We start from the raw sequence: 12967 nt of genomic DNA, 5'->3' as shown, positions 1-12967 counted from the left end.
AAAAAAAAAAAAAAAAAAAAAAAAAAAAAAAAAAAAAAAAAAAAACTCTATGGTAGAGTAAAACCTGATGCCACCAATACATGTATATTGAGAAGACACTTAATAAGTTACTTGATTACTAAGAAGCTGTGAAGACTAGAAACTTCCACAAAGTCCTTTTGGTGCTTCAATATAGATCTTCCAAATGACTACACTAAATTTTCCACTGTAATCCTTCTTTCTAAGAATTAAGATCTTTCAAAATCCTTACATTCATATTAAGAGATCTGAATTTTTCCAAATAGTCCCTATATCTAATAAAAAAATTCAACATAATAAACACTGAAGAAACAGACAGACCCTCAAAATCTACCTGCTATGTAATCTGTATTTCCATTCCTTTCACAAGTGTAATTATCAGCATTGGCCAAAAGGCCCACTATAAAATTACAATTTTTGTAGAAATAAAACTGATTTTACATACTCAATTAAATTTAACATTCAGAGCATGATATTAACCCAATTTCACATAATTCATGAATGCAAAATATATACCCTGAATGACGAAAAGTCTAAAGGAACAGAACCTGGATTTTATAATTTTTTTTGAAACTTAAGGTTGACCCAAAATATTTTAGAAACAAATAAACTTATCGTGTAATTCAACAAAATCTGTCTCTCTGCATAACCACAGACATACCATTGAACAAGAACTATAAATGCTACAAAGCTTTGTTAATATGTCCAGTGAGACCATTTCCCCAAACTGCAGAAAATTTATATTCACAAAGTGACAACTCCAAATTTATAAAGAATTCCTAAAACATACATTTATTCTGCTAAAGTGAACCAAGATCTTTTCACCAGTTTGAAGAAAAATTTACTGTAGAATAACCAAGTGACAGAAAGCCTAACAATACTAAAATAGCTGCCAATACCATCACACACACAAACCCCTAACCCCTCCAATCGTATTTCCAATTAAACCGGGACAACTTCAAATACATTAAAGAGATAAACGTTCCAAAAGCTATTTTTAACATTTCAAGATTAAGTCCTATGATCAAAAAAAGACAAAAGGGACAAGAACGTAAGGGTTTTTTTTGTTCAAGGAGGAACAAAAAAACTTTATTTTTAAAGCAATACATTAGAAAGATCATAGAATTTAGTGTAAAGGAAGGTTAGCATAGAAACATGTTATATTAAAGACTATCAGTCAACAGCAAAAAAAAAAGGGGGGGGATTGAAAGTTTTAACATTTAGTTCACCAACCAGAATACTTGAAACACAACTGCTCACTTCTACATAAAATCTATCAACCCTCCTTCCAAGACTATTATAACAGGATTAAACAGATCTCTAAACCAACCAAGCTTACACACAATCACTTCAATATCAAAATGCTGAGTAGTAATGAAAGAGAAAAATGTGTACATATCTCTAAAAAGATTCAAAAGAGTGAAAAATTAAAAGGAAAAAAACAAGCATTCCTATTATCTAATTAAAAATTAGAGACTTGAATTTGGAATTATGTGAATAGACTAAAATGCTCATGTCCTCTGATGCAGAGATTCTACTGCTAGACATGTAACCCAAGGAGGACAAATGACAAAAAGTTAACACACACACCCCCAGGTCACCAAAACATTTATGGCAGCATTTTTTGTGACAGCAAAGAATTGGAAACAAAGATGCCCATCCACTGGGTAATAGCTAAACAACTGTAGCACATGGGTATAATGGACTATTACCATACTGCCAAAAAACTATGAAAACAATGGCTAAAGAAGAATGGAGACTTTTATGAACTGATGCAAAGAGAATTAAGCAGACCAGGTAAACAATATACATAATGACAACAATGTAAGTGAGAACAAACATCTGGAACTGAATGCTATGAAATTATAATCAAGTTTGGCCCCAAATAAGAGATAGGAGAATAGGTCTCTCTCTTGTATATAACACATGACCACTTTATTATGTTAGTTTTGGTGAACTTTTTTTATCTTCTTTATAGGAAATGATTCTCTAGAAGATGGGAAACGCAGGGTGTTCCAAAAAACTTTTACAACATCCTCTGTAAGTGACGTAAAACCAAAAGATATAAATGAAAAAAGGCTTGAGGAACACAGTTAAAAAAAACACGTTTTCAAAAGCTAAACTGAAATTGATTACTATTGTATCAATTTCCTTGAAATATCAGCAAAATGTATTTGGACATACCAAAAGAAAAAAAGGATCCAAAGAAAATTCTAATTACTTCCTTATTTTCACCATCCTTAGCTATTTAACACTAATAAGGAGTTCTCAGGTATAGGGTGAAGGAAAGGAGGGGAGGAGGAGAACTTGAATGAGAACTCACTTTCAAGTTACTCAAAGAATATAGAATATCAAAGTTCAGGCTTTTGGCTGTTATTCAGTGTATCCCCTTCCCAAGAAATTCTCCCTTCTGTCAGTTGTAGTCGTACCTTCACTGCAAGTAAGGTCAACAAACAAAAAAAGCAGTGATCTAAAAACAGCTAACAGATTGAAAGGAGATACTTTTTTAAAAAGCAGAAAAGTCCCTGTTTAAAAGTATAAAAGTCTCTGGAGAAAAAGTAAGCATAAAGAAAAAATCCCCAGCAGAGGAAAGAGGGAATTTGTTGGGATAGTAGGGGGCAGGAATGTGTTTTTTTCCTGAAGGATTTTTAAATTTATACCTTTCAAGAATTTAACACAACACTGACTTACCAAATACCTTTACATTCGGAGTTCACTTTAGACACACTACACTTCCACCTACCTTAGGCTCTGTCTGTTCCCAAACAAGGTAATAATGAAATTTAAACCACAAAAAGTTTAAAAATTACGACCAAGTACATAGACATGATTTCTCAACTAAGAAAACAAACTGCCACCTTTACCAGAGCAAAGATTAGTTTCACTTAGAAGGTTTTAAAAGTAGCAACAATTATTGTATGAAGCTAAGATGGCAGCCTTCTGAATTCTTGAATTTCAACACAGCAAGGGTTTTTGAGCATCTTTTTTAAAGTTAAAAGATAAAGGCAGTTTGTAACCAGTTGGTTAGCCATAACACTTCAGGGCATTGAATCAAAACGACAGCTAGTATTTTCAGCCATTACTCCAAGAAAGTTAAAAATGACTTATTAAAAAGTCTTAAGCAGGCACCTAATAAATGTTAGTTGATTAACCACATGTAGATGATAATACATTCTGGTAGGAAGCCTTTTAAACACACCATTACGATTCACATAAATCCAAAGTTTTCTCCCAAAAAACAGTCTTATCATTAACACAATGAAGTTCAGTTATGTACTATCTGCAAGTCAACTGCAGCAAAATTCAAGTAGTCTATCAATTCAGAACCTCCTACAAAATTATATCCCAAGTACTACTACCAATCTTAACCTTTTCTGGTTTTTTTTTTCAGCTAACACAGGAACCTGAACAAATACAGAACAAATATGCATATGCAAGCCATATATAAGTATACATACACCTGCTCCACACTGTTTAGTCTAAGGGCAGTCACTGAGCACACAATACAAATAATATCCCAAACTTTTGGCTCTCATCACACAGGCACCAGGCTTTAATGTTAATAACTTAGGTATGGAAACGTTAACTTTACACATACGAGAATAAATGGGAAGCTGAAACAGGCTGAAGGCCGGTTTCTGCACTCAAAGATTCTTTTCAGTTAACAAATTTAAGGGGCAGTGAAGGACGGGAAGTGGGACGGAAAGCCTTGTTCAGACGTCCAGTAGGATGAGGACTCCAGAGAAATTGCAGGTTATCTGAAGAGGAGGAGGGACTGAGGAAGGAAGGAAGGAAGGAAGGAAGGAAGGAAGGAAGGAGGGAGGGAGGGAGGGAGGGGGTGGACGAGGACTCGGGCCTGATATCCAGGCGTAGCTGGGGCCTAGTTCCATTGCTCCAAATCACTCCACCTCATAATGGCGTTTGGTGTCAAGTGAAAGGAGCCCGGAGAGAGCGAAGGGGGAGCGGGTCGGCGCCGAGCGCGATCCTCGAGCGGCGGGGCGGCTGACAAGGCTGCCAGGGCACTGTCAGCGAGCACACGCCGCCGCTCAAGCCTCCTCCATCCTCTTCCTCGGGCCCAAACAGGACGGGAAGGGGGAGGAGGGGGAGGGACGAAGCCGTCAGCCATTTTCCCTCACAGCCCACAACACACACAAACACACACAGACACACACGCGAGCGGACGCTGGGGCGTCCCGGGCCCGGCTCCGGCTCCGAAATGCCCGGAGTGGAGGCGCCCCGGCCCCGAGCCCCGTCTCCTCGCACGCAACCTCCCACCCCACCCTGCCCAGGAGCAGGGGCAGGGAGCGAGCAGAGACAGGAGAAAAGCCCGAGCCCCCGGGGAGAGAGAGGGGTGTAGACCCGGCGCCGCGCTCACACACGCACACCCCCAGCCCCCGATCCTGCAGTTTCATGCCGGGAGGCGCAGCGCCCGGGGAGGGGTCGGTACTCACCGCACAACACAGGCGCCTTCTCCCCACACGAGAACACAGCGAGGCGGCGGCGGCGGCCTAGGGCTGGAAAGCGGTTGCGAAGGAGGGAGGGAGGGAGGGAGGGATCAGCCCCGGGCACAGGCCGAGCGAACGGGCATCGCCGCCCCCCCGGGCTGGGGGAAGGCAAAGGCCGGGGGCAGGGACTGCGGAGAAGGCAGCTTGGGAAGCCGGGGCTCCGAGGAGGAGACGCGGCTCGGGGGTGTGAGCGCGGGGAGAGGAAGAGGGAATGGGAAGGGCGGGAGGGACGGACACACCGAGGCAGCCGCACCGAGGGATCCCGGGGGTGCACGGCTCTCCGCGCCGGCCCAGCAGCCGCTGCCGCCGCCTCTGGCTCCGCTAGCGGCGGCTCCTGCTGGCGCCGGGGCTCTAGCCGGGCTCGGACGGTCGGACGGACGGACGGGCGGGCACCGGGAGGTGCGTTTCTCCTGCGTCACCTCCTCCTGCTCCTCCTCCTCCTCCTCCCCGCAGCGGCGGCTTCTCCTCCCGGCGGCGGCGGCGGCGGCGGCGGCGGCGGCGGCTGCTGCTGCCCCCGCTCCGGGCCTGCGTCCGCTCCTCCCGCCCCGCTCCCTCCCTCGCTCGCTCTTCGCTGGGGCTCCGACAACAGTACCCGGCGCGGGCGCGGGCACGGCCCCGCTCCCCAGTGGGAAAGGCAGCGGGCTGACGGGCGGGAGGGCCGGCTGACGGCCTCAGGTTCCGGCGTGGGGCAGGGAGGGGCTAGGCGGCGGCTGAGGCCTGGGCGACTGGGGGACGGTGAGGATGCGGTTCCTGACGGATAGCAGCTGAGAGTCCAGTTCGCTACCACTTAGTCCTGTCTTCGTCAATATGGCGGACAAAAAAAAAAAACGCTCGGGCGGCGGCGGCAGCGGCGGCGACGGCGGCGGCGGCGCAGACTCCCACCAGCCCCAGCGCCACCCGGAGCCCCGTGTCCCCCCGCCCCCGCCTAGTCCCTCCCCCTTTGCCCTCCCCTTCCTCCCTCTCCTACTCCCCCCTCCGCTCCCCACATGCACTTCCCCTCTCCCCTCCTTCCTCTTCCCCCCCTCCCCCGCCTCAGCTGGTGCTCGTGGTCCCGAGCTGTCGCGCGCACGGCCCGGGTCTCGCGTCTCTTGGAAGCGCGTGTAACGGAGCGCCAAAGCGTCGGCCCCGGGAGAAAAGAAAAACCATCCCTCGCCTCCCCCTCCCTCTTCAAGAGGGGCTGCGACCGAGGGGCGTAAGGCGGGAAAGGAAGCTCGCTGGAGGGACTCGGTCCTCCTTTTGCTATCCTGGTTCTGAACCCACCCATTCCCGGGTCACGCAGCGGCCAGTGCCCGTAATTTCCTCCTCCCCTCTGGGTACCAAAGCGGCGGGAGGGTGGAGGTAGTTCCGAGGATCTGCCCCGAGGGCTACCAGGAAAGGGGAACGGGGAGGGAGGGAATCCGTCGAAGGGAGAGGTTGGGCGATAGCGCATGGAAAAAAAAAAGGGTCCAAGACCTGGAGGTAGGTGTAAGAAAAGAATGAGTGGAAGGATGGTGTCGGGCTTGGGTGGCGGCGGCCGGGGGGCTGCAGGGGTCGAGGCGTCGGGCTGGGGCCATGGACTAGACGGGGTTAATCGCGCAGGCCGCAGCTGCGTTCCAACAGTTTCACTTCTGCCGCTTGTTTTTGTTCCATTGTGAACCGCGCCGTCGCCGGCTAGTGCCCGGATGATGACGTCAACCAGCCGCCCCCTTTTTCCCGGCTTGGGGGAGGGAGAAGACTCACGCGACTCCCCAGCTGAACTCGGGGCGAGAAGGCAGCGCTGATTGGGTGTTTCTTCTTCCCCCCTCCCAATCATGTGTCTTATTGCTGAGGCCAGAGGCTGGCTGGGAGGGGGCGAAGTGAGGGGTTGAGGATGATGTAGCCTATCGGACGGGACGGGTCTGTGCGGGGCTGATAGGGAGACGGGCGGCTGGCCGGTGGGGCCGCGTCAGCGCGCGCTGAGCCGCTTGGAAGCCGCCTCTGCCAGCAGCCCTCGGAGGAGGTGCCCGCACGGGGCCGACCTCGCCTTGTCTGGCGCTTGTGCCCCCGGCAGGAGCCCCCTCCTGAGTGAAAGAGCAAGCGTGTAAAATAAGTAAAGAGGAGGAAGAGAACTAGAGCTTCCGTAGCACGCCCGTTCACAAGGTTGTTCTGGCCATGAGCTGTTAACTCTCCTTGATCTTGTTTTAATTCTGAGTCAAAATTTGAATGTTCGTTGAATTCATGTTTTAAGGTGATGATACAGTCAGTACTCCCTGCATAAAATACAGTGTCATTTAACCATTGTTTGCCTCAGATTCTTTTGTAAAATGTGGAGGATAGTAGCCCCCAGAGTTGTGAGGATAAAATGATATTTGTAAAGCACTTTGCAAACCTTAAAAGCTGTTATCACAGTTCGGAGGTTGTGACTGCACTTGCTAACAAAGTTTACTGGACTTGTCAAAGTTGACATTTTCTTTAAAAGCACTGGTGCTTGCCAAATTGCATCCAAAGTTAGTCTTTATCCTTGAAATTTTGCACAGAGCATTTCAGAGTGTAGGACCCTATGGAAAGAACACTGACTCGGGAGTCGGACCACCTGGTGCAAATAATGCTCAGGTCACCTCTCAGGTGGCCCAGGGCAGGGTACTTGGCCACCCTGGACCACAGTTCCTTCGTCTAAGACATGAGGTAATTGGACACGATTGTCTTCTGAGGTCCCTTCCAGCTCTAGATCTGTGATCCTGTGTTTTGGAATTTTTAAAAGTCGTTAATTAAGCTTTTTCTTCCCACAAGAATACTTAGTTTGGAGACAGTCCGAGGTAAATTATAGGTACCACCCCCAAGCAAAGCAACTGCTCCCTCTTCAGATTTCTCATAACTCTGTCTTGAGCCCTTTTTTGCAGTTGGTTGGTTCTGCCCATCATTGTAGTTACATGTTGTGCCCTACCCCCCCCACCTCCTTTATAAGATCCTTGAGCTTTTTTTAGTCTGAAGTACCTAACAGTGCTGGCACATAAGAAAATAATAAATGTGTACTGAATACTTGGACAGGCTATTATTTCCAGATATAAGATGTTACAAAGTCTTATTACAAAGCTAGGTTGTAAGGTGAATATAATGCTAGACCTGGCATCAGGAAGATGTGAGTTCAGATTTGGCCTGAGACACTAGCTATGTAACCCTGGGCAAGTAACCTGTGTTTGCCTCAGTTTCTTCATCTGTAAAATGGGGATAACAACACCTCTCAAGGTTGTTTGAAGATCAAATGAGGTCATATTTTGTAAAACAGTACATTGTTGTGCACATAGTAAGCACTATTTAAATGTTAGCTAATATTTAACATGTACATTTTAATGTACTTGCAAATTTAAAATAGTGTATGAAAATACATAGTACATTTAGAAATCTTAGTACATTCTGGTCTATAACAGGTAATGGAAAAAAAATAAGACCATAAATGTTCTTAAACCTGTATCCAGCCCTACTCTCTCTTTCCTGCTGGACCTTCTAAGTAGGCATCTCAAACTCATGACCAAAATATAACTATCTTCCACTCCATTTCTAAATCTCCCTTTCTCTGTTGTGGGTACCACAACTCCTTCAGTCATCCAGGTTTATAATCTGAGAGACATCTTTGACTCTTCCTTTCCATACATGGAAATCGTATTGATTCTGCCTCCACATCTAAATATCCGCTTGAGCTCTCCACTTATTCTACCTTCATCCCAGTTCAGGCCTTTATCTTTCATCTGGTCTCTTGCAGTGGCGTCTTAATCTTCCAGCTCCAGTCTTCCCTCTCCAATCCTTCATGCAACTGCCAAAATGATCTTCTTAAAGCATAAATCTGACTATGTTCCCCTGCTCAAGAACCTTCAGTAACGCTATTTCATCTTAATTAAAATACAAACTTCAGTTTGGTTTTGAAAGCCCTTCAAGCTCTACGTTATATCCAGACTGTCCTAGCTATTCTCCAAGTTTAACAATTCATCTTCTACCCCCACTCCTTCTTCAACTCCATCGGAGAACTCCTAGCTTCTTTGAAGTTCAACTCTTGTACTTCTTATCAGAAGCTTTTCCTGATTGTCTTTTGGGTTAGCATTCATTCCTTCCTCATTGTCGTATGTATACTTATATTTAAATGTTGTATACTCCCAACAAAATTAGTGAAAAATTTATTAAGCACCTAGTATGTGCTAGACACTGTTAGTTGTTTGAGATACAAATATAAAAATGAGAGTCCCTACCCTCCAGGAACTTACATTCAAATAAGGGAGTGGTAGCCAAGGAAGGGAATTTTGATCTGGGTAAGCGAAAGAATGATGAGTATTCGAATGAGGGCAGTTGATTATTGCTTAACATCTTTTCCAGAAGCAATGGTAGTATGGATTTGATTACTACTGACAGTTCAAAGAGTAGTGGGGTAGGGAGCAGATCAATAGGGCTGGCTGCAGGAGATGGCTGGGATGCATGAAGAGGAAGTATGATCCTGGACTGGCTAGAGATAATGGATTAAGTAAGTTTGCACTCGGTCATTAATCAATCAGGATGGCTCAGCCCCAGGGGAGAGTTCCAGTACTTAGTGGATGTAGAGATCTGATCCAGAGGGTGCTATTCCAGAAAGGGAGGGACTGACTGCAGCAAGGCCGATAGCAAGATGTCTGGGATGGATAAATATGAAGCATAGCCTGGGGCCTGCTAGATAGAGTGGGGAATGTTAAGCTTGAAGTCAGAGGCTATTTTTATTTGATCTTTGTATCCCCAGCATCTAGTATGGTGCTTTGCTTAATACATGTTTATTGTATGGCAGAATTGTTTTCCTTGACCATACTCCCATTTCCACTCCATAACTCCTGCCGTCATATCGTTTAAGTGATTATCCTCAGGAGGCAGCATGCATGGTGTAAGAGCATTGGGTTTAGAGTTCAAATCCTGTGTGATTTTTCCTGTGGGACCTTCCTTAAGGCTAGTCACTTTTTATCTCAGTGTTGATTCTCTCATCTGTAAAATAAGGAGGTTGGTCTGGATCTAGATGATCTCCAAAGGCATATGATTAAATGATACATAATTTGGAACTAGACCAATTATTGTCACAGGTATGGAAAGGCTTGGGACATAGGCCTCCCATTTAACCTCTCCTGTGGCAAAATATGGAGCTGACATACCCTCCATATGGTTAATTTGTAGAGTTAGTGTAACTACTGCAGTTAAAATTTACTCAGTTGAGCTCCTTCTTTTCGCTTCCTTTGTCTTGGTTTCTCTGCCTTGTCACCTGTTCTTTAACAGAAGTCAGTTGAAACTAAATGTCACTACTTCAACTGAAGTTTGTTTTACTTCCCCTGATCTATTTGATTATAGTTAAAACTCTTAAAATGTTTTCCATTAAATTTATTATATTGACATATTTCCATAATTTGTACTTATTTTTCTGGCATGTCTAAGGAACAACTCTTTCCATTAGCAGTCTCATTCATTTTCACAGCTTCAGTTTTCGTTTCTGCATAGATAACTCACAAATCCATATCTCTTAACTCAAAACTGTCTCCTGAGTTGCAGACCCACATCTTCAAATGCCTATAGGACATCTATACGGGTGTTGTAGCAGCACCTCAAAAAGCCTGCCCTTCCGACTTTTTTTTTTTAGTCACTGGCATCACCATTTACCCAATCTCCTAACAACCTTGGTATTGATTATTAGCATTGATAGATGATGTACTAAAAATTGACTATAGTGCTATACCTAAGAAGACTAACAAAGTATTACTTTATACAGCTAGATAAAATGATCAAATTCCTTGGAGGAACAAAAAGTATAATCTGAAGAAAAATAAGGAAAAAGTAGAAATGAAGGAGGAAAAACACATCCATACCTGAAATTATACTATACATTGATCAAAACTATTTGGTACTGGTTAAAAAAGATCAATGGAATAGACTACATATGCAAGAATCAGGAAAAAAGTCAAACTCAATAACCCAAAGTTTGATAAATGCTTCCCCCCCCAAAAAAAAACCTTAGGGGAAGGATCCCTATCTGGCAGCTGCTAGGAAAACTGGGAAAAATTTGGTTTAAAAAAAAATATAGGTTTAGAACATCAGTTTACAACATATGACTAAATAAGTTCAAAATGAATACCCAAGCTAACTACTTAAAAATTAGAGGAAAATGGGTGGACTTCTCTTTCACAGCTATGGCTAAGGGGGAGAATTTTAAACAGACACGATTACAAAAAATATAATTTTGATTATATAAAATGGAAAATAGTTTGCACAAATAAAATCAACATAACTAGAATAAGAAAGAATAATTGGATAAAAAATCTTTCCATCAAATATCTCTGATAAAGTTTTGATATGCAAACTAAACACAAAAGGCTGTTTCCCAGTTGGTAAGTAGTCAAAGGATTTGAACAGTTTTGAAAGACTTTTTAAAAAGTGTTTTCAGAATAAAAATTACTAACCATTAACAACCAACTGAAAAATTATTTCTAAAACAACTCTGACGTTTCACCTCACAACCAGCAAATTGGCAAAAATGACCAAAAAATTGAAATGTTCAAGATTATAGAAAGATAAATATACTAATAATCCAATCAGTCTTGTAAGAAATTTGAAAAAAAAAATTTGTACTTAAAAATGATTCAGATGTTTGTACCTTTTGACTCATATATTCCACTGCTTGGCATATAGACCAAGGAGATCAAAGACAAAAAGAAAGTTCCAATATTTACTGAAATATTCATAGCAATATTTATTGTAGTAAAAAACTACAAACAAAATAGATGCCCATGGATTAGGAAATAACCACACCAACTGTGGTACACAAATGTAATAGAATATTACTGCCCTGTAAGAAATGATTATATAATATGGAGAATTCAGAAAAATGTAAAAAGACCTTAATTGATAGAGAATGAAGTAAGCAAAATAATATGCATAGTGGTTGTTATATAGGTGAAAAAACAACATAACAGAACTGATTGTCATAAAATTACAATGACCAAGTTTGGCTGCAGAGAAATATTGAGAAAATGTGCCTCTAGCCCATCATTGCAGAGATAAGGGACTCTGGGTGTGGAATATTGCATATACTATCAGAAGGGTGATGTATTAATTGGGTTTGCTGAATTTTTTTTTTTAAGCTTTGTAACAAGAGAAGTGTTCTGGTTGAGGAGGGGAAGGAATGAATTCAGAAATGAATGTATTATAAATTCAAAAGACATCAATAACATTAACTTGACAGATTAGAAAGTTGAGCTTAATCTAAAAAGATGAAATTTAATAGTAATGACTATAACCTAGGATTCAAAATATAACTATGTTGGATAAAAGGAAGAACTTCCAGTTAAAATTATTCAAAAGTAGAATAAGTCTACCTCGCTGGGGGGTCTTCAAGCAAAGCCTGGATGACCTTTCCTTAGATAGTTTTTAGAGGGGATAATTATTTAGGAATGGGTTAGACTCGCTTGCCCCTGAAGTTACTTCTTCCTCTAATACCTAATAGCTAGCCTATATATAGCGCTTTAAGGTTTGCAAAGCACTTTACAATTACTTCATTTGATCCTCACAACCTGGGAGCACAGTGTTCTACAAACGCTAGGTACTAAATAAATATTTGCCATATTGTTATATTGTATTGCCCAGGCAAACTCCTGTACTTGTACTCTTGATCCCATTCTCTGTGGCTCTTTTATGACCTTTTGCTATTACCGATCATTTTTCTATCTCATTTACCTTCAATCTCTCCTTGACTAGCTCCTTTCTTAGCCTACAAATATGTTAAGGTCTCACCATCCTAAGAAAAACTTTTCTTCATCCTGCCATTACCTTATAAAGTATCATCCTAGCTCTCTCCTATTCACTGCAAAACTTTTTAAAAGAGTAATTTACCTGCCATGACTTCCTCACTGTCCACTGACTTCTCAACCTCTTAGAATCTGGCGTCCATCTCCATGCTCTATTCTAGGCATTCTCCAAAGTCACTAATGAACTTCTTAAAATCAAATGCAGATGGTTTCCTCAGATCTCATTATCCATTCCACAGCATTTGACACTGTTGAACCACAACCTCCTTGATATCTTTTCTTCCTTGGTTTCAGTGATAGTTTACTTCTAACTTCTGGCTTCTCTGTGTCCATTTCTGTCTCTTTCCCTTCCTCTTGATATTTAAATGTGGGTGTCTTCTAATGTTCCATACTTATACCACTTTTGTGTTCGTTCTCTCTGTCTCTCTCTCTCTGTCTCTCTCTCTCTCCCCCTCTCTCTCTCTCCCCCCCACCCTCCCTCTCCCCCTCCCTCCCTCCCTCACTCTTCCCCCCTTCCTCACTCCTTCCCTTGGTAATCTCATACATTTCCATGACTTTAGTTGTCACCTCTATTAAGGCAGCTTCCTAATCCCTGTGTCCATCTCCAATATTTATTTCCCTGAAGCTCAGTACCTTATGTCCATCTGACTGCTGAGTATCTCTATCCTGCTTTTCTAGTAGGATCTG

The 12967-nt window shown here is 43.0% G+C and overlaps 1 protein-coding gene across 1 annotated transcript in view; it reads right to left on the bottom strand.

Annotated features, from left to right (window-relative positions):
* Positions 1–4729, bottom strand: part of USP9X (ubiquitin specific peptidase 9 X-linked) — a 254417-nt gene extending 249688 nt beyond the window's left edge. The window contains exon 1 of the mRNA XM_027875459.1: positions 4470–4729. The gene's annotated coding sequence lies outside the window, so the exon portion shown is untranslated. The remainder of the gene's footprint in view (positions 1–4469) is intronic.
* Between the last annotated feature and the right edge of the window lie 8238 nt (positions 4730–12967).

The sequence above is a fragment of the Vombatus ursinus genome, unplaced genomic scaffold, assembly GCF_900497805.2.
Source record: "Vombatus ursinus unplaced genomic scaffold, bare-nosed wombat genome assembly UNPS02014809.1, whole genome shotgun sequence".
Taxonomy (NCBI): Eukaryota; Metazoa; Chordata; class Mammalia; order Diprotodontia; family Vombatidae; genus Vombatus; species Vombatus ursinus.
This window is presented reverse-complemented; position numbering and strand designations above follow the sequence as displayed.